Raw genomic sequence first — 20,290 nt, forward strand, 5'->3', positions numbered from 1 at the left:
AATACTTTCTTTCACGTGCATATACTTTTATCTTTCTTTCTTTCTTTCTTTCTTACGTACTTTCTATCTCCTTCATTTACTTATATGCCTCTCCATTCCCTTCTTTGTCTTTATTTCTATTTTCTTTCTTAACTTTTATCTAAGTTACAAAAGGCACTCTGTCTGTCTGTCTGTTTCCTTATTTTCAAACTCTCTCTCTCTTCCGAAACTAAAAGTCGTAGAGTGGCGCTAGGGGCCTCAAAGGATTGGATTTTTATGGGCTGTTCTTTATGAATCTTTAGCCCGTTAAAATAGTTTTAAGTGGACAAAACAAGTGAAAAAAAACTGTTATATATTTTGTACATTCATCTTAGTCAATTTTTAATCAGTTCATATGCGTATCACGTGGGTACATTGGTAACGCTACCAGTTTTGAATGCAACAGTTTTGGTTTCAATTTTACTGATAACACTAATACATTTTTTTTTACTTTTGAAATCACGATTTTATAATAATACATACGAAATCTGGACAAAGTAAAATATCATATTTAAGCGTATTTTACAACCGGACAAAGCCGCCCGCCCTCGCTAGTCTTTCTATATTTCTTCCGTTTTCCTTTTATTAACTTGTAAACTCTTTATCTCTTATTATCATAATTGCCTCCGTTCTGTCTTGAGAGACAATGGATACCATGCACAAGTGTAGATGCGCATGTAATTGTAAAGCAAGGGTAACGCAGTATCCAGCCACACCTCTCCTGAATCGAATCTGTATGATTTTAGTGGAAAGAAGTCCAGACCGACCGGAAATAATGCAAAGATAAGCAGAGATCACCTTGTTCACCCATTTTTGTAGTGACCAAGATCAACATCGCTTAACTTTGGTGATCTAACGAGAACCAATGTGTCAACGTGATTATGCCGTATCCCCCACTCTTTCCTATTCGTTAATCTATCAGTTTTTCTCCTGTTTCTCAATCTCTTTCTTTTATTCTCTATTCTTCTTTAACTTCTCTCTTTTTCTCTCTCTTGTTTCTTAACCTTTATCTCTCTTTTTCTCTCTTATTCTTTGACTCTTTCTTTCTCTTTATTTTCTCCTCTTTATATTTGTTTCTTTTCATATTCTTTCATTTATCTACCTCGTAATCTACCCTGCCTTTTTCCTACTTTTTTTTGTTTTAATTTTTCTTGTTCTTTTTCAGTTTTCCTTTCTTTCCTTGTGTTCTTTCATCTCTCTCTCTCTTTCTCTCTCTCTTTCTTCCACCTTTTCCTTTCATTAATTTCTCTGTCCCTCTCTCCTGTTTTTACACCTGACTCTTTCTCTCCTTCTCCTGTTACTTCATTAATCTCTCTTCCCCTCTATCTCTCCCCCTCTCCCTTCCCTCTTAATCCCTCTTTTTGTTGTTGTTGTTGAATAATCTTTATTTCCAAAGAAGGACATTTCTGTATCTATCGTTTAGCTATCCCTGAAAACCTTTCCACATCTATTCGCTGGACGCTAGATTTTTCGAACTTTTCCACCGAGTCCTATTTTTCTGTTTACCAACAGCATAATGGATACTTTTTTATACTTTATATTTTTACCCTTTAATATTTAATGATGAACTTGTTGCCTTTTTATTGTCGATTTCATTCGATGGCTGTCAACGAAATCCTTACTAAGACCTTTACACTTTTGTTTTATTTTTATTTAGTTATTTATGTCTTTGTTGTTTGTGCCGGTGGCGGTGGTGGCTCACTTCATAAATTTCCGGCCACGAATGTTTATGTCAAAAATGTTTCCTTTGATGTGCGTGTTTAATGTTCAACAGCGCCGCCTATGACTACCACCACCCTAACAAAAAGAAAAAAAAAAGAGAAAAAAAAAGACGACTACTGATTATTTTTTTCGGTGTATGCACCGTACTTCAAGCCCATATTATAAAGACGACAACAGCATTTTTTCTCCTCCCACAAAAACAAATTTTGATTAAACTTTTCGTGCTGAAGTTTCACAATAAAAAAAAAACAACAACTTAGTTTTGGAAAAGTAGTTAAAGCGATAACACATACATAAATAAGACACATTTTGAAAAGAAAAAACAGACAAAACTAAAAATAAACGAGAGTCAATTGGCTATAAAGCACTATTTCATGTCTATTCAAACGTTTTAAACGTTTTAATGGTTATGTAAACATTTTAATTGTTATGTAAACGTTTTAATGGTAATATAAACGTTTTAATGCTGATCTAAATGTAAATCGCCATTAAAAAGTGTTCACTACTTGAGTACAGCTAAAACATATTTATTATACTTAAGCTACAGAGAAATGTTCGGAAAAACTCATCAAGCATTTCTCGCAGGGAACGAAACATGAACAGTTCTCTGTACCTTGATTATGATAAATATGTTTCTATGGTAATATATATATATATATATATATATATATATATATATATATATATATATATATATATATATATATATATATATATACTAGCATGGGTGTCCGGCGTTGCCCGGATGTTTGGAGGTTTGTGTTGAGCAAAAAAAAAAAAAAAAAAAGAAAAAAAAGTGGTAGTAGAAAGGCAAGCTCAAACCCGTACCCTGAAGGAGGAAAAGCGGGGAAAACGTGACGTCTTTGCTGTTACGCCCACCGTCAAACCGGAAGTGACGTAGTTTAAATTAAGGCTAGAAAATCGAAAAGAGGGGATGACTTTCGAAAATATCGGCGAAAAAAAGTGACCCTTCCCTGTAGAAAAGTGCCCAGAAGAAATCAATGTTTTTAGTCAAGTTTTCGGTATTTGTCGTCTGAACGGTTGAGCTTCAAAACGATGCTGATTTTGTGAAAATCCGTCGCCTCTGTCGAAAGTTTTAGGCAGACATGCAAACATACATACATACATTTATATATTGGTAGCTAAAATTTTCGACCTAAACCAATTAAAAAGCTTGCCCTATCTTTGAATACCTTTTATATAAAATTTCAAATGTTTAGACCAGAAATTGTCTGAGTAATTTGGTAGAAACCGCAGCGGTCAAATTTTTTAACTTTGACCCCTATTATGACTCCTTAATATTTATTATTTTGGGCTCAAATCAAGTTATTAATTTATAACTATATCCAAGGAACCTATATTTAAAATTTTAATTGTTTATATCCAAAATTGGTTGAGGAGTTTGAACTTTTACCCCTTAACAGCCAAATTTCTGACCAAAAACTGATTACAAAGATGTTACTAAATCTCACTACGCTGTATATCAACTTTCGAGTCAGTAAACTGAAAATTGACAGAGTTATTGTTTAGGGAAATGTACACAGACAGACACTTTCACGTTTATAGATATATAGATAGATTGATAGATAAACTCAAGCAAGAGTATGAGGGAATTTACTGGTCAAGTGCCGTTGTAAGCTTTAGTCCAATATAAGTATCAATGTTTATATTTATCACAACCAAAAAAAGAAGCTCGATACTACAATAGAGCTTAATATCATACAAATAAACAAAGACTGTAAACCGAATATCTCTAATAAAGAAGGGTGGTGAAATATCCTTATTCCGCGGAGTTTCAAAGAATGTAAGAGACCAATTCGTGTATTCGAATTTCTTCGACGGATTTTTACCGTCTTGGAACGTTTTTTTTTTTTTTTTTTTTTTTTTTGCATATTCACCACAGCAACACAGGATTTAATCTCATATCATATCATCGTTCGTAACTGGATTTAAAACTCCGAAAACTCCTGCATTCCTCTTTCACTTCAGGATATTTACAAAACAATATCTCTTTCAAGGACGGGTATAAAATGTGTTTTCAATCGATATTTATTCAATAAGGGACAGGTTTTTCTACGCAGCAAAAAGAGACGAGTTTTCCGGGTACGAGTTTTCCGGCCACCAGAATTTCTGCCTGTCATGAGATTAGAACCCAGCCACGAGCAGGGTTACCTGACGTTGTCCGGGATTGAATGATGATCAACAAATGTTTCAAACTCCCATATATTATATGGCATCGAAATCAGTGAAATCGCCTATTTTTAAATCAAATCGATTGATTGTCTGCTCTAGTTGCGGACCCAATTCAATGCACAGGGAGGAAGCTTCACATGTCTCTCGCAGTAACTTATTTAACTACATTGTAGTCTGCATTGCACTGTAGCGAACCTACTGTTGATTTTATAAAATTATTTTTCATATATAATGGCTTAAATTAAAGTTTCAAATGCAAAAAGCAAGTATCATGCTTCAATTGTGTTCTAAACAGGAAAATTCATTTCGACCGCACCCCTGTCATATCAAAGAACCCACTGTTGATTTTATATGCCTTGCCTTACTGATTGTGCGGTGATAATGTTTTGAATTTTAGTTTAAAAAGCAATAGTCAAGTATCATGGTGCAATCGTTCTTTATACAGAAAAATATACATCTCAGCTGCGCCTCTATCATATCAAAGAACTTACTGTTGTAAGTTAGTAAAATATATTTATGACAAGCAAGTTTCAACATTTTATTTTTCGCTAAACTCGTTTGCTATAATGCATGAAATTCATGTTAATGGGTTTTCTTTTATGTGTTTACTAGAAAACCAGTTAGATTCATCGTTATTCCCTCCCACGCTTTTATGTTTCCATTAACCGATGGTAGGGCTTCTCTCAAACAAAGGTTCGGCTGACTTTTATGCCCTTTTCATTTGTTCTGTTTTGTATAGGGATGGCGTATCCTTTTTGAGAAATGTTAAATAAATAGGTGATCTTGTTTTAACACAAATGCATACTTGAACTATTTTTACTATTTTTTTTTTAAATTTTAGGTGTGGTTTCTATAATAATAAAATGTTTTCATTTCGGCTCTACTTCTACACTGTCGAGCTATTGGAAAATTTGTATTCCTAAAATTTATTAAAAATGTATACACACACATACATAAATTTGAATAAACTGACAAACTGTTTTTGAAATACGCTAGTATGCAAATATTTTATTTTATTGCTTTTTTTAAATTGATTTCATTTGTTCTAGTGTTTGGTGAATAAAGGTTGTGCTAGGTGTTGACGCATGCTGTTCTGTTGGAAGTCTGCAGTGAGCTCTTAGGCGCGTGTACACCGCAGTGTAACGAAAAGTGAAATTTGTAAGCTCTTTTAAGCATCTATAAAATTAAAATTTAAAACCTCTGAATAAACAAACAAACCGTTTTCGAAACACGCTAGGATGTAAATATTTTCTTTTCTTTTTGCTCCCCCGACAAAGGAAAGATTGGGCCTAGTAATTCAATCTCGTTCGTTCATTCGTATGTTCGTTTGTCCGCACTTTTCTCAATAACTACACTTTCGATTTTTATTTTTTTTTATTTTGCATAAACATTAGTCATAGTGAAAATAAATTTTTGATAGAACGGATTGTCCGGGATAACTCTGGTTGCCCCCCCCGGGGGCATTATAGGGGTAAAATTGCCCTCAAATCGATCGTTTGTTTGTTCGCACTTTTCTCAATAACCACGCCTTGAATTTTTTCAAAATTTTGACCAAAAGTAATTTTTGCCAGAACGGATATCTGGGATAACACTGGTTTCCTACCGAGCATTATAGGGTTAAAATTGCCCCCAAATCGTTCCATCATATATATATATATATATATATATATATATATATATATATATATATACATATATATACATATATATACATATATATATACATATATATACATATACATATATATATACATATATATATATATATATATATATATATATATATATATATATATATATATATATATATATATATATATATGCCTGGTTATGGATGCGTAGACAGAATAAAATGAACAAAGACCAATATAAAAAAAACAAAAAAAAAAACAGGTAATACCAGAAAAATCAATATTTTGCCTCTGATTTATTAGAAGTTAATTAATGGTTGGAAGATGGTCGATAAACGGGAACAATTCATACATGAAATTTCTTAAAACTACACGCCTGTGAAACTCCCTTCCTTTTGCCTGTTTTCCAGCCGACTACAATTTGGTAGTCTTCAAGTCCAACGTAAACAAATTCTTGATGAATCGTCCCCTTAAGTAATCCAATTTACCAAGTTTCCACTACTAACGATTACTACGATATTATCCCATTCACTACTATACACTCAATAACCCTTATCCTCGAGTGGCTTCTAAGCCTTGATAAGTGGTGATTCCTATGTAAAAAAGAAAAAAGAAAAAAAAAAGGGTGTCAATTGTTATACATATTCTTTTCTTCCATGTCACATGATACAACTAGTAAAAAAAAAACTTTTACTTCCGTTTGGGAATTTTTATGTAATTTTTTTTTCTTTTTGTTACGCTGTTTGCTTACACTCTTCTATTACATGTAAAAGTGGGGTGGAGGGCTGGAAAACGCATGATACTGACTAGTTGAAAAGGAGTATCCTGTAAATGAGGAGTTCCATGTTGCTGAAGAAGACGCTTATTTATTTCTGAATTTTTTTTTTTTTTTTTTTTTTTTTTTTTTTTTTTTTACGAAAGCGAGCAAGAAAATCCAAAACCTGTTGGGATCATTACACACGAACATTAATATTTCTGTTTCAAAAGTTGACTCTTTTTTTTTTTAAACATATCAATGGATTCTACTACATTTTTATGTAGTGCATGATCTAAACCATGAGACCCCCTCTTACTAAAATGAACTCACCCTATTGTTCTTATTTATCTGCCCCCGCATTAAAGCAAAGTTAGACACAAGGTCGGATTTTAAGATGGGGAAAATTAAGCTCATGCGAAAATGCCATTCAGCATTTGAACATATCTGATAAAACAAATGTATCCATCAACATAGTTTCTGTCTAGAGCAATACATTTATTCCAATGCTTCTCCAACAATTCGATGTTTTTCTTTTTTCGCCTCAAGTCTCAACATACGCCAGATTTTCTAACATACGTCTTAATTGGAACGAAATGTTTAATCCCGGAACAATCATCTTAGGTTCTTATACAGCTAGTAGACGCTAGTGTCCAGATATAAAGAATGAGTCAGTAGAGTAGCAATTTGAAATGCCATTCAAGTGCAATTTGAAGGTTATAATAAAAATCATATGGATTTTTATTAGTAACGCAATATATGGACTAGAACATATAGTGATCTGCCATTTGTAAACGGCCATGCAAGAATATATTCTCACAATCTAATGCTTTGCTGTTTGTTTTGGAGACGGTTTTTAGGGTTTCATTTAACAGGAGGGACGCTCCAAAATTAATGCCTCCTATTTTTTTTATTTCGCCGAATGGATAAGATCGGTTCAATTTTTCTGCATGGGCGAATTCAATGATGCATTTCTGCTTCTGACGCAAGTTCATGACAAGGGTTGTTTTCTTAGAGTCTCACATAGTTAATATCTGCTACAGAGAGATAAAACTTTCAGACGATGAATGCATAATTTCAGTTATCATAACAATGCAATTTGCTACCCCCTTCCGATCTATTCGGGCGGAATAAAAATGTCGGAGACATTACTTTAGGAATGTTTCTCAAATATATCCGAAGAATATTTGTCCAAATCCGCATGAAATTAATTTCGCAAACAAAAATATTTATACAACACATTTATGTCGACATTACGAAGATTAAAATCCATCGTCATATTGTATGACTCTGCAGATTCTGTTGTTTACATTGGCTTCCACGATATTTTTCTAGTGACAATTATTTCTAGAACACATCCTGGATTACGGGAGTTGCCAACATCTTAAGAGGAAGTGATTTTTGTGGAAAAAAACTGGGTTCGAACTTAATACAATCACGTCGGCACTCCGTGTCGTTAACCACTTGATCACCGTTGCTTCCCAGATTATTTTAAAGACATAATGACACTAAACTTTATTCCAGTTTTGATAAAAATCCATTATACGATATTGATTCGAGAAAATGTCAAATTTTTAAAGCTTAGTCTTACGGGGACTTAAAACGAATTAAAAATTAAAGGATTCTCGCGTCATTAGCATGGAGATAATCTAATATGTTTAGATTTTTAAGAAGGCGATTAAGTCCATAGTAAGCGTGCTAAAATCTAAAAAAAAACACTAGATAGAAACTGAAATTTAGGAAATATTTATTAATTGGTGTCTAATACATATTGTCACAGTTTCACAGAAATCGAAATTATTCGAATTTCCATGAAGGGCTTACACCCCCTTTTAAACTCCTTTTCCTGAAGCTAAAAAAAAAATTTAAATATTGTCCACAATATAACACACTATCTTCTCGTAGAAAAAAAAATTAAGTACGTTTGTTGTTGCTGTTGTTTTTGCCCAACACCCTCCTCATGTTAAGAAAGGCTTTTGGAATAGACACGCCCAACCTCCTCATGTTAAGAACGGCTTTCAGAATGGCCACCGGCAACATTCCCATGCTAAGAACGGCTTTCGGAATAGACACCCCATTTTGGTATTGGGGGCAAATGTCAAAATATTTGTCACACATTTAACTTTCATAGTCGGTGTCAAGATCCCCACGCGCAAATACTATGAACCAAGAAAGAAGGTAAGGTGTAGCAGTGTTGGTCGGATATAATTAGATTTGATTCTCGCTGGTGCGTACTAATCAGGCGGCCAGTGATATAAAGTGCATAATACAGGCTTTATATGGCGAAAACTACGATTTTCTTAATACGAGAGGCGTGCAATAAGTAATGCCCCTGACCCACTTCCAGTTGTCTGATCTAGCTGAAATGTTGCAGGTGCAATGATTTATATCTCTACGGGTTATGTGGCAAATTACAGCTCTGAACTAATTGTGGTTTCTGTTTTACAGGTGTTTGAACTGAGGCAGGTGTGAAATGGAGCCTGTTGAATGTCGAGCAGTGACCCGGTTTTTGTATTTGAAAGGACGAATACCACAAGAGACGTTTGATGAAATGAAAGAAACTTGTGGTGATAACGCCTCATCATATGACCTTGTAAAACGCTGGCATCGTGAATTCAAACATGGCCGGAAGTCTGTGGAAACAGCTCCCAGACCTGGTCGCCCCCCCTTCTGCCATTGATGAGGCATCTGTCCGTCAAGTTGAGGCTGCCATTTTGGAAGATCGGCACATTACTATTCTCCAAATAGCCCAAGATATCAAGATTAGTACAGGGTCTGTGGAAACTATCATTTATGACCATTTGCATATGCATAAGGTGTCTGCCAGACCAGGTTGGTTACACCATTCCAGAAGCGAGAACGCGTCGAGTACTCGAAGATAATTCTTGAGATGTGCCAAGAAGATGAGTCAAAGTTTTTCAAAAGACTGATTACACAGGATTAAACCTGGGTCTCTCACTATGATCCAGAGACCAAAATCCAGTCAATGCAGTGTAAGCACTTGGACTCACCACCTCCAAAGAAGGCAAGGGTGCAGCCTTCCGCTGGCAAGGTCATGCTCACAGTCTTCTGGGACCAGGACGGAGTAGTGATAACAGATTTCCTGTACCACAATTACAGGAGGCTATTATACTTCACTTTTGAGGAAATTAAGTGACGCCATCAAAATCAAGAGGCGGGGCAAGATCAGCAAAGGTACCCTCCTCCTGCAGGACAACGCTCTGGTCCACAACTCGCAGGTCGCCAGATCAGAAGCACGAGCGTTTCCCAGATAATGCTGGCTTGATTTCTGAAGTTACATCGTGGTTGGAGGACTACCCTGGGATGTTCCACAAAAACGGTCTCCAGAGCTGCATCAAACGATGGGAGAAATGCATAACTCTGGGTGGTTCCTATGTAGAGAAAGACTAATAACTGTGTTTCGTTGCTCTACTGCTATGGGAAGTGGGTCAGGGGCATTATTTATTGCACGCCCCTCGTAAGCATAGGACCTGTAAAATTCGTTCCCGCGCAAATGTGTAGCAAAGAGAATAAATCCACTTTTTAAAAGCATGGAGAACATGAAATTCAAGACATGAGGTTAGAAAGAACGACAACGTGCGGATTTCTTTTGTTTCTTTTTTTAAATACAAATATGTGTTTAAAGTTTAACATTTTTGGCTTATAACAAAGACTTTCAAATTCATCAGTCACATGACATCACTAAAAGGAACTTTCGGTTTCGCTTAATGTAAATAGAATGGGTTTTCAACATGGGTAAATTTCAAATGGGTCAAATTTAATCACGTGATTACTGGAAATGTAATCATGTGATTAAAATTAAATTTCAAGGGAAATAACTAAAATTTCTCATTTCTTAGAAAACTATTTTCTTCAATAATGAATTTCGACCTTATCGTTTTCCGTAAATTTTGGATATTTTCATTACTGAGACATGGCAGATACTCTTGGTTTCACTTGAAAACCAATATTTCGATTTCCATATTTTGCTACAATAACGAAGATGCACGAAAATTTTTACGAATATTCTCATTAATTATATTTGAAAGCAATACATTTTCTTTGAATAAAAAAAGTTTACCAAACTATTTCATTTTTTTAAACTTATCCTACAACATTTTTACATTCTTTTTTTTCGTTCTTTCTTTTTTCTGAATTATCATCAGTCTCCCACTTACTTTGTTGGTTTATTCTTTAAACAGTTTTCTTTTTAATTTTTCCATCGATACTTGATAAAACACTATACTTTCATACAAAAAAAATCGGCTAAATTTTTTTTTTATTTTACCAGGTTTTTCAGTGCGTGCTCATGTACATGTATATAGTAAAATAATACCCTCATGCTCCTTTTTCTGTGCAGATGTAGAGATGTTTTCCTCTCTGTCAATCTCAGAAAGAACGGACAGTGGACGTGCATTGAATTATTTAAACGGATATACTATTTTTATTTAAGATATTGCACTTCACAATTCGCTTAGCGTTTGCAATACCCATTAACAAGCCTCAGGGAAATTTTTACACCTACACCTTGATTACTTCTAACATGGACAATTGTATGTTGCGTGTTCTACAGTCGGAAAATCAGATAATCTCTACATCTGTACAGAAAAAGGGACAGCTCAAAATATCGTGTATCCACAAATATTGAGAACATAAAGTAAGAAACATACACTTTGTCTTTTTTGCTTTTGTGTTTTATTAAAACAAACTGAGCAAAAGCAACGCGTGGCCGGGCACACACACACACAAACACACACACACACACACACACACACACACACACACACACACACACACACACACACACACACACACACATATATATATACTTTCATTGGATAATTCTTGCTGTAGAGTGAAAGGTTACATTATTTGTGGAATCCATCGAGCGGCTGTAAGTATCACTTACTAGACTGATGACTGTATACGCTTAAATCACACAGTAAAGTAATATATATATATATATATATATATATATATATATATATATATATATATATATATATATAGCTTAATTAAACACAATCGAAAGAACTCGGTTTTTGTTGAGCACTTACTTATAGTTGAAATAAAAATCAGTCACTTCAGCTCACATGCGCAGGTCATGATGCTATAATCATTAGATCACTATAGATGGACGTCTCGACTTTTAACAATAACTGTTAAATTTACACTGTCTTCCTTGCGATTAATTTTGGCCCTGAGGTTTATTCCCTGCTAATGGAGTCAAAGATGGCTTCGTAGCCGGGTTCGAATCTCTAAACCGTCTATAATCGTGATGATTCCCGAGAGGGTGAAACACTAGTGTCTGCAGGTATTGAAAAAGGAAATATTGTAGTAATATATATATATATATATATATATATATATATATATATATATATATATATATATATATATATATATATATGGTCCTGGATATGACCTTAAACTATATCCGATAGTGAGGCCCCAGCTTGCAGGCCTATGGGAGTGTGGAGCCACCCTTTAATTGCCATTGCTCCCAGGTCCACTCTGACCCGGAGTGGTAGTACCTGTTAGAGTCCCAACTATGGGTTAAATATAATACGACTTAAAAAACAAATACACTATATTAAAAAAATCGTTCTTCAAAATCACCAGATTCGGCATTAAATAACCTGAAAAGGGTTCATACGCCGTAAAACAAAACAACCAAATATATATATATATATATATATATATATATATTTATAAAGTAATAGGGTTCGTGTGTTTCTGTCTGTGTGTACAGCTCTCCATCATCAACGAAATATAAAGGAGGTAAGAGGGTAGATCTCTCCTGGTAGAGAAACATTAGAACCCATTTTAGGATGTTTCTGTTATAGGAGACATAAGAATCTTTGCCTAATTTCTTTATATACTATTCTACAAACCACCCCCATATCGAATGACTTATGCTCATTTGCATATCACATTATATTAAATCTCTTTATCTAATTACCTCGACCTTATTACAAATTGGAAATATTCTAATCATTTCAACTGTACTATTTACAAAATCTATTTAACATTTAATCTATCTATCTATATATCACATTATATTAAATCTCTTTAACTAATTACCTCAACCTATATTATTTTATATCTATAAAAACAGAGATGTGTGTGCCACAGACGATTTCTGATTGGTTAATCCAATAATCACATCTCCTAAAAAACAATCGTTTCTACGCTCTTACCTTTACCATAAAATATTATGGCTTTATTTATTGTCCATCTTGGAAGGGTTTAATTTTTTAATAACTTGTTATTTACAAATTAAAAAATACGAAACTATTATACGAAACTAAACTACACGAAACGCGCACACACGCACACACACACGTTCACTACCGTCACGTTGTTATGGCAACCAAACCCGCTGACTTACATAAACAGTAAACACACACAGTAAATGTGATGTTCTTCATTTTCTCATTTCACTCGTGGTCTTAAATTCATCTCGGGTTTGTATTACTGTACACATAGATTCGAATAAGTTGCCAAAAACAAATATATAACAAATAAATGTTATCAAAGGCAAGATAAATTACTTTTCTACCAAACTGGATATATTTTTCGTGTTTTTATTCAATTTAACATGTTTATTCAGCTCGAAAAGCATACAGTGTTTACCGATGTATTGGAAAATTCAAGATGGCGGCCGATTCTCTCTTTAACACGGTAAGTTTGGAAAAAGGTGTAATAAATAAAAAACCGGTTAAAATACTGTTAAAAACTCGCTCAATATATGTTACCGTGACATAGGTTGACATATATTCGGCGGGGTTTTAATAGTATTTTGTATAGTTTTTTATTTATAACACCTTTTCCCAAACTTACGGTGTTAAAGAATGTGTGAGACGCCATCTTGAATTTTCCAACACATCGGTAAACACTGTATTCTTTTCGATCTGAATAAACATGTTAAATTGAATAAAAACACGAAAAATATATCCAGTTTTTATCGGTTTTTTACCTTCTCTGCAGAAGTACAAAAAAAACAAAACAAAAAAAACGGAAGGTACTTTTACAGAATGTTAAACTAACCCTAACCGATGTTTTATGTTTAGTTTAGGAAAAGTCAGAAGAAACAAAAGTCATTATTGCATGAAATATACGTATTTAGTTGAAGTATTGTTTATGTCAATTCTTTCGAAGAAATTTAGCAAGAATACCTGTAAACCAGGAAATCGGTAAAATGTCATCATGGATGAATACTTGTCTATTATAATTTCTACCCTTGACAAAAACTTAGCCATAACAAAAGAGATTTATTGTTCAGATTGTTTTTGAGATTGATTTCTAAAAAGATATTTTATAAATAAAATCGACTTTAAAATTAAAGACTTAAATTACAATAATTGAATTTAAACATTCTTGTTTCAATATTTGGCACATAACACCTGCAAAAATGATCACAATGTCAGGATTTCATTTTATTTCAGAATCGATGGCAAATTGTGTAGATTGATATCTCATTATATTAAATACTAATATTTAACATTAGTTTATCATTTAAGCCGATAAAAAGCCCTTTTTTTTCGAGTCATAAAAGGATTTGGAGTTTCCTAATCAACCTTTCGGGTGCAGTTGCACGCTCTCAAAATAACTAAAGTGTTGGCTTTAAAAAAATTGGTTCATTAAAACTAAACAGGTTTAGTTTTAATAAAAAAAAAAAATCAAAAAAAAATCGCTTTGGTATTTAGATATGTCGTATGGTTATCCCTAATCGCTGAATAAAACCGCTAACGAGTTGAATGATTACGACATAAAATTAAACTCGGGTTCCTGAAACGGAAACTTCGTTTGTTTTTGTTTTTTTCTTATCAATATATTTACATTGTTATTTTGTTTTCATTTTCAATCATTCGAACAGTTTTCTTTTTCAAGTAATCCAAGTTACAAAATTCCCACTGTTTACTATGCTAAAATCACAATGACTAATGTATATCTATTAACCCTTATCCTTGAGTGGCCTCTGGGCCTTGATAAGTGGTGACACCCATGTAAAAAAAAAAATCACTCGAACAGTTTTCTTTTTATAATGTACAGTTTTAAAAGTTTAAAAACTATATAGTTTTTACTACAGGAAAATTAATGGGCCAGTTTTTACGATGTGCCTTGTTAAAATACTGTTAAAAACTCGCTCAATATATGTTACCGTGACATAGGTTGACATATATTCGGCGGGTTTTTAATAGTATTTTGTATAGTTTTTTTTATTTATAACACCTTTTTCCAAACTTACGGTGTTAAAGAGGGTGTGAGACGCCATCTTGAATTTTCCAACACATCGGTAAACACTGTATGTTTTTCGAGCTGAATAAATATATTACATTGAATAAAAACACAAAAAATATATCCAGTTAGGTAGAAAAGTAACTTATCTTGCCTTTGATAACATTTATTTATATATTTGTTTTTGACTATTTTTTCGAATCTATGTGTACAGTAATACAAACCCACGATATGAATACTCACGTTGTTTTATATATATATATATATATATATATATATATATATATATATATATATATATATATATATATATATATAAATGAGATTATAGCAGTTAAAAAACATTTTTAAAAAAACACACACCTTTTTCAAAGTGATCAGAAATCGTATAAAAGTAAAAAGGGTAAATTTTTACTTACTTTCCAACTTAATCACCTTTAACGTGACTTTTACAGTTTTTTTTAAATGGAATTCATTTACCGATACAAAAGAAATGATAAGTAAATAAATCCATAAATAAATATTATAAATGGTTTATTTTAATACTTGCCAGGATGCGGAGGAAAATGAATGAAGGGGGAGGGGAATAAAATAAAAACATTTTGGAAACAGAGTAAGTTTGAAAGAATTGCTTTGCACAGAAAGAAATTAATGAAAAAATAAAATAAAATTTCTTTTCTTTCTTGATTTTTTTTTTTAGCTTTTTATGAAAAAGGAAGTCAAAATTAAGACTATAAAAACAATTTTTATTAAGAGCGAACCTCAGTTATCAGGTCTGTAAAAAAAGACGTGGAATAATAAATGTTTTCTAATACAAATTGTTTTTACTTATGTGTTCATTTGTCTCTTTGAAGTTCGTTTGTTTAATATATCGGTTTGCAATATAATTTTGTCATTCTGTCAGACTCAAATTTTAAATCTATATATCTATAAAAGTGAAAGTGTGTGTGTGTGTGTGTGTCTGTGTACATTTCCCTACGAAATAACTCTGTCAATTTTTAGTCTACAGACTCGAAATTTGATATACAGGGTACTGAGATTTGGAAAAATCTATGTGATCAGTTTTCAGCCAGAAATTTGGCGATTAAGGGGTCAAAGTTCAACGATTTGAGCTTTGACAACTCTACCAAATTTCTCCGACAATTTTGGGTCTACACACTTGAAATTTTAGATATAGCTTCCGTGGACATGGATCTAACTTAATAACTTGATTTGAGCCCAAAACAATAAATTTTCAGGGTTCATAATAGGGGTCAAAGTTTAAAAAATTACCCCTTTTTTTTTGCTCAGCATACACATCCAAACACCCAGGCAACGCCGGGCACCCATGCTAGTATATATATATCTTTGTTAAAACACGAGCTAACCACTGCTTCGTCTGATGAGCGTATATATGTACATTCTTACATCAAATTAGTTGAATTTTAAACGACATGTGTATAGATGTGCATAGAATGTGCAAATCGCGCTTTTAATAGTTTTTCGATTCATGTCCTATTCATGGTACATCACACATGTTCGGAAACCAGCTCCTTACATTGGCCCATAAAAAACTTAAAAGTGGCAAACCATTTGACGTTCCCTCATGATTTCTATACTTTAAGACAATGTTTCGCCATCGAATGATGCTATGTATTGTGGCGCCAAAGTGAACACAAGGATATGAATACACCTCAATGTCTCTCTCTCTCTCTCTCTGTCTGTCTCTCTCTCTCTCTCTCTCTCTATATATATATATATTAATATATATATATATGTGTGTGTGTATGTATGTATGTACTAGCAGGCCACCCGACGTTGCCAGGCCGTAAAATACGCATAAATATGATATTTTGATTAATGCAGATTTGTCATTTATTAATTTTAATTGGACGCAATATATAGAAATGATTTAAAATATAAAACACTTTACACCTGCGCCACCACTGAGAATCAAAACTAAAACGTTTAGCCTACGATTTACTTTTTCTTTTGGCGTTAATACCTGAGCTGTGAAGACATGTTTGCGGCAAGGCTTAAAATCAAAACATTAACCAATAGCGTATTGTTCATAGTATGAATTAAAATAAACACTACCCTGGAAATAGGTGTAAACAATCATAATACTTCTCGGTATATTCTTTAATTGGAATTTGATTTGAAAAATGATATAAAATTAGAAATCATCAGAATACGTACGTACATGTGTGTGTGTTTATTGAATGTTGGTATAGTCATTGTAATTCGCCCCTTTTTATCATTTTGCATAGGTCTACTTCTCTTCTTCTTCTTCTTCTTCTTCTTCTTCTTCTTCTTCTTCTTCTTTGTGTAACACACGCCCATAGACCTTAGATAACCTTCCTCATTAATACGCATTTCGATTCTGTTTATGGGTCCGTCTAAATGTTGTTTTGTAGCGTAAAAATAATTCATATTTCTACAATTATGCATCCTAAATGCACCAGGACGACTCTCACCTCCCCAACTCAAACCCTCACTCCCTTGCTCGCATATCAATGATGCGAGGCGATGTTTACACGAACTGGAAGCTGTTTATTTATTCGAGCCCCGTAAAACCCACTCGTCGTCAGCCCTTTGATGTTTCCCTTTTTTGCTTTTTACCGCTGATCATCAGGTAAAGATGCGTGTGTAATTTGTTTTAGAAATCTCCGCGCGGAGAAAATGCCAGCAGAAACTTCAAAGCGAAGGAAGTGAAAGAAAAAGAAAAAAAAAATGCGATGACTTTTTTTTTTCAAACGAATCAAATGCAACGATGAAGCCGCGTAAACAAACACTTAGCACACGACCTGATGCAGCAATCTTCATCCTCTGTTATTTCTCATTTCGTCTTTTTTGTTTAAATTTCATTTTTACAAGATATGACGCAAACGAGGATTTATTCAGCCGAACAAATATATACATACATTTATAGGTATCTATGTCCTCTGTCTGTCTCTGTCTGCCTGTTTCTCTCTCTCTCTTTCTTTCTCTCTCTCTCTCTCTCTCTCTCTCTATATATATATATATATATATATATATACAACGAGGTTGTTAGATAGTGTTCGATAACAAGAGCAAAATATTTATTATTATTATTCGAAGGTAAACAGTTACATTTGGTCGCTACCAGCAACCATCTGTTTCAGTCAATGAGACTTCGTCAGGCGACCCTGAACCATTCGACGCCATAGAAAAAAAAAGAAAATTTAACTGTTTACCCTCGAATAAATAATAATAATAATAATAATAATAATGTATATATATATATATATATATATGTGTGTGTGTGTGTGTGTGTGTCTGTGTGAGTGTGTGTGTGTGCGACCTGGTCTGTCTGTATGCGGAACGGTCTCTACTAAATTACTCTATCAATTTTTGGTCTACAGACATGAAACTCAATATATAGGGGATTTGGCCCCGTGAAACGTATTCTATTGAGTTTTAGTAAGTAAATATAGCTGCTAAATGTCAAAATTGAGAAAATCGAGCTACTATTACGCATACGTAAATATACATTCTTAAGTTTAACAACGTTATTTTTTAAAAGATTTTATATACATATCGACAAATGGTAACGAACAATACCGGAGGGGCTTCTCACCGTTACGCTATTTTGACTGCTGCTGAGATGGGTGGGCGAAATTACATATATATATATATATATATATATATATATATATATATATATATATATATATATATTACAGTGAACATTACTAAAATAACAAAAAGTTTCTGCTCAATTAAAACTTCAAAAAAAAATTTCGATCAAAGCAAAGAACCATCCCATGGACAAAAGAAAGACTCAACTCAGTTATATATTGCTTTTTTCATTTCGACAAATGCCCATATTTTTTCTTTGTTGGCTTACGCAAATTTCCCAACATATAACGAAAAATTTTGTCTCTAGTTTGTTTGGCTGCTATTCAGAGATGATCAGTTTTAATAAAAACAAACAACAAAACAAGCCAAAAACTATACAGTCCCACGACTGATGCGCATGTCATGTTTTTGAATAAAAATTAGTAAAGGAACTTTAGTAAACGCATTACAACCACAAGGTATTGCTTCTGTATAAATTCTTTAAATTTTTTTAAATATTTTACATGTTAAATTTTTTTTGGGGGGGAGTACATATGTTATTTTTTGTTATTTTATCGATATGAAGTTAATGAATCAAAACAGATATAAAGTTATCACACATTAAAGTACAAAACAAAGTTATCACTAAATGAACTGGAAAGCCACAGTGCTGGTGAAGAAGAAAGTTCTGTATCAAAAATTAAGTCCAATATACCACCTTCAATTTGGGGGATGTAATTTGAGCGATGAAGAAATTGTTGAGATCCATTAAGGGATTCTATTACTACCACATTGTTTGCAAGAAACTGATCCAATTTGAAATCACCCAACAAAAGTACCCTTAGACTAACAGGCAAATTGTTGAGCTTATCGGTGAGAAGATTTAAAAAAATTCCCTAGTGGATCAGGCTTGCTCTACACGAGCATACAATCAATCGCATGTATTAAATTTCAATCTACGAATATATAATCGATATTTGCAAAATCGAGTCTACAAGAGTTATTTTCCTTGTACTGTTAGCCAAAATCAATCGTAGAACTGTTACCTATTTTGCCCATTTAAACCCTTGGCTTGATGTAAAACATTGGACTAAAACAGCTACATAACACCGTTTCATGACAAATGATGCCTTAATTTTTTAATTCTGTACCATTTAAAACCTCTATTAAGACACAAGGAGGAATTTTGGAAAAAAAAAAAAGGTTGCCCCAAAAGGTGTATTTTTTACCCCTAAAACACCTTGGGGCTCAAGCCGCAGACTTTTCCCATCGTCAAATATTACGTTTCAAGATGTATGTCCATTTGTTCTTGCTTCTGGATAGTTTTCAGCAAAATCTAATGGTTGGAAAGGATTCCATGTCCCGAAAAGTGTTATTTTTGGCCATTTTTACTCCTTTTGGCCCTCTCCCCATCCTGGAGACGCAACCAGAATATTAATAAAAAAAATCCTAGAAAGTTACATTTCCTACCTTGTGTAGTTGTAACTTCATGCAAAATTTCAGAAAAAATGTAATGAGTACTTATTGAGAATTTGTGAAACGAACGGACGAAGTTGAATTCTAAGGTTCAAATCCAACTAAGTCGGTGGACAAATAAAAATTCCAAAAAGGTGCGTAAGAAAGTTGAGAAGAACGGCAATTCAAAAGCATGGAAAACTCACGTTAAAGATGACAATCAGAGAAAACTCGCCCCACCAATTTGGACACCACCTTGGAAGTTTCTGAAGCCGTCATCTTAAACATCGACTTTAATAAGGCATAAAGATACAATTGACGTATATATATATATATATATATATATATATATATATATATATATATATATATATATATATATATAAACGTCAATTGTTGTATCTTTATGCCTACATATATATATATATACATATATACATACATATATATATATTCATATATGCATATATATATATATACATATAAATACATATATACATACATATATATACATATATATACATATATATACATGTATATACACATATATGTATATATATATGTATATATATATGTATATATACATCGTTTGGCATCGTTTGTCATGAATATATATATATAAATATATATATATTTATGTATATATATATATACATATATATATATATATATATATATATATATATATATATATATATATATATATATATATTCT

This window comes from Euprymna scolopes, chromosome 5 (assembly GCF_053919585.1).
Source record: "Euprymna scolopes isolate OS-2025 chromosome 5, ASM5391958v1, whole genome shotgun sequence".
Taxonomy (NCBI): Eukaryota; Metazoa; Mollusca; class Cephalopoda; order Sepiida; family Sepiolidae; genus Euprymna; species Euprymna scolopes.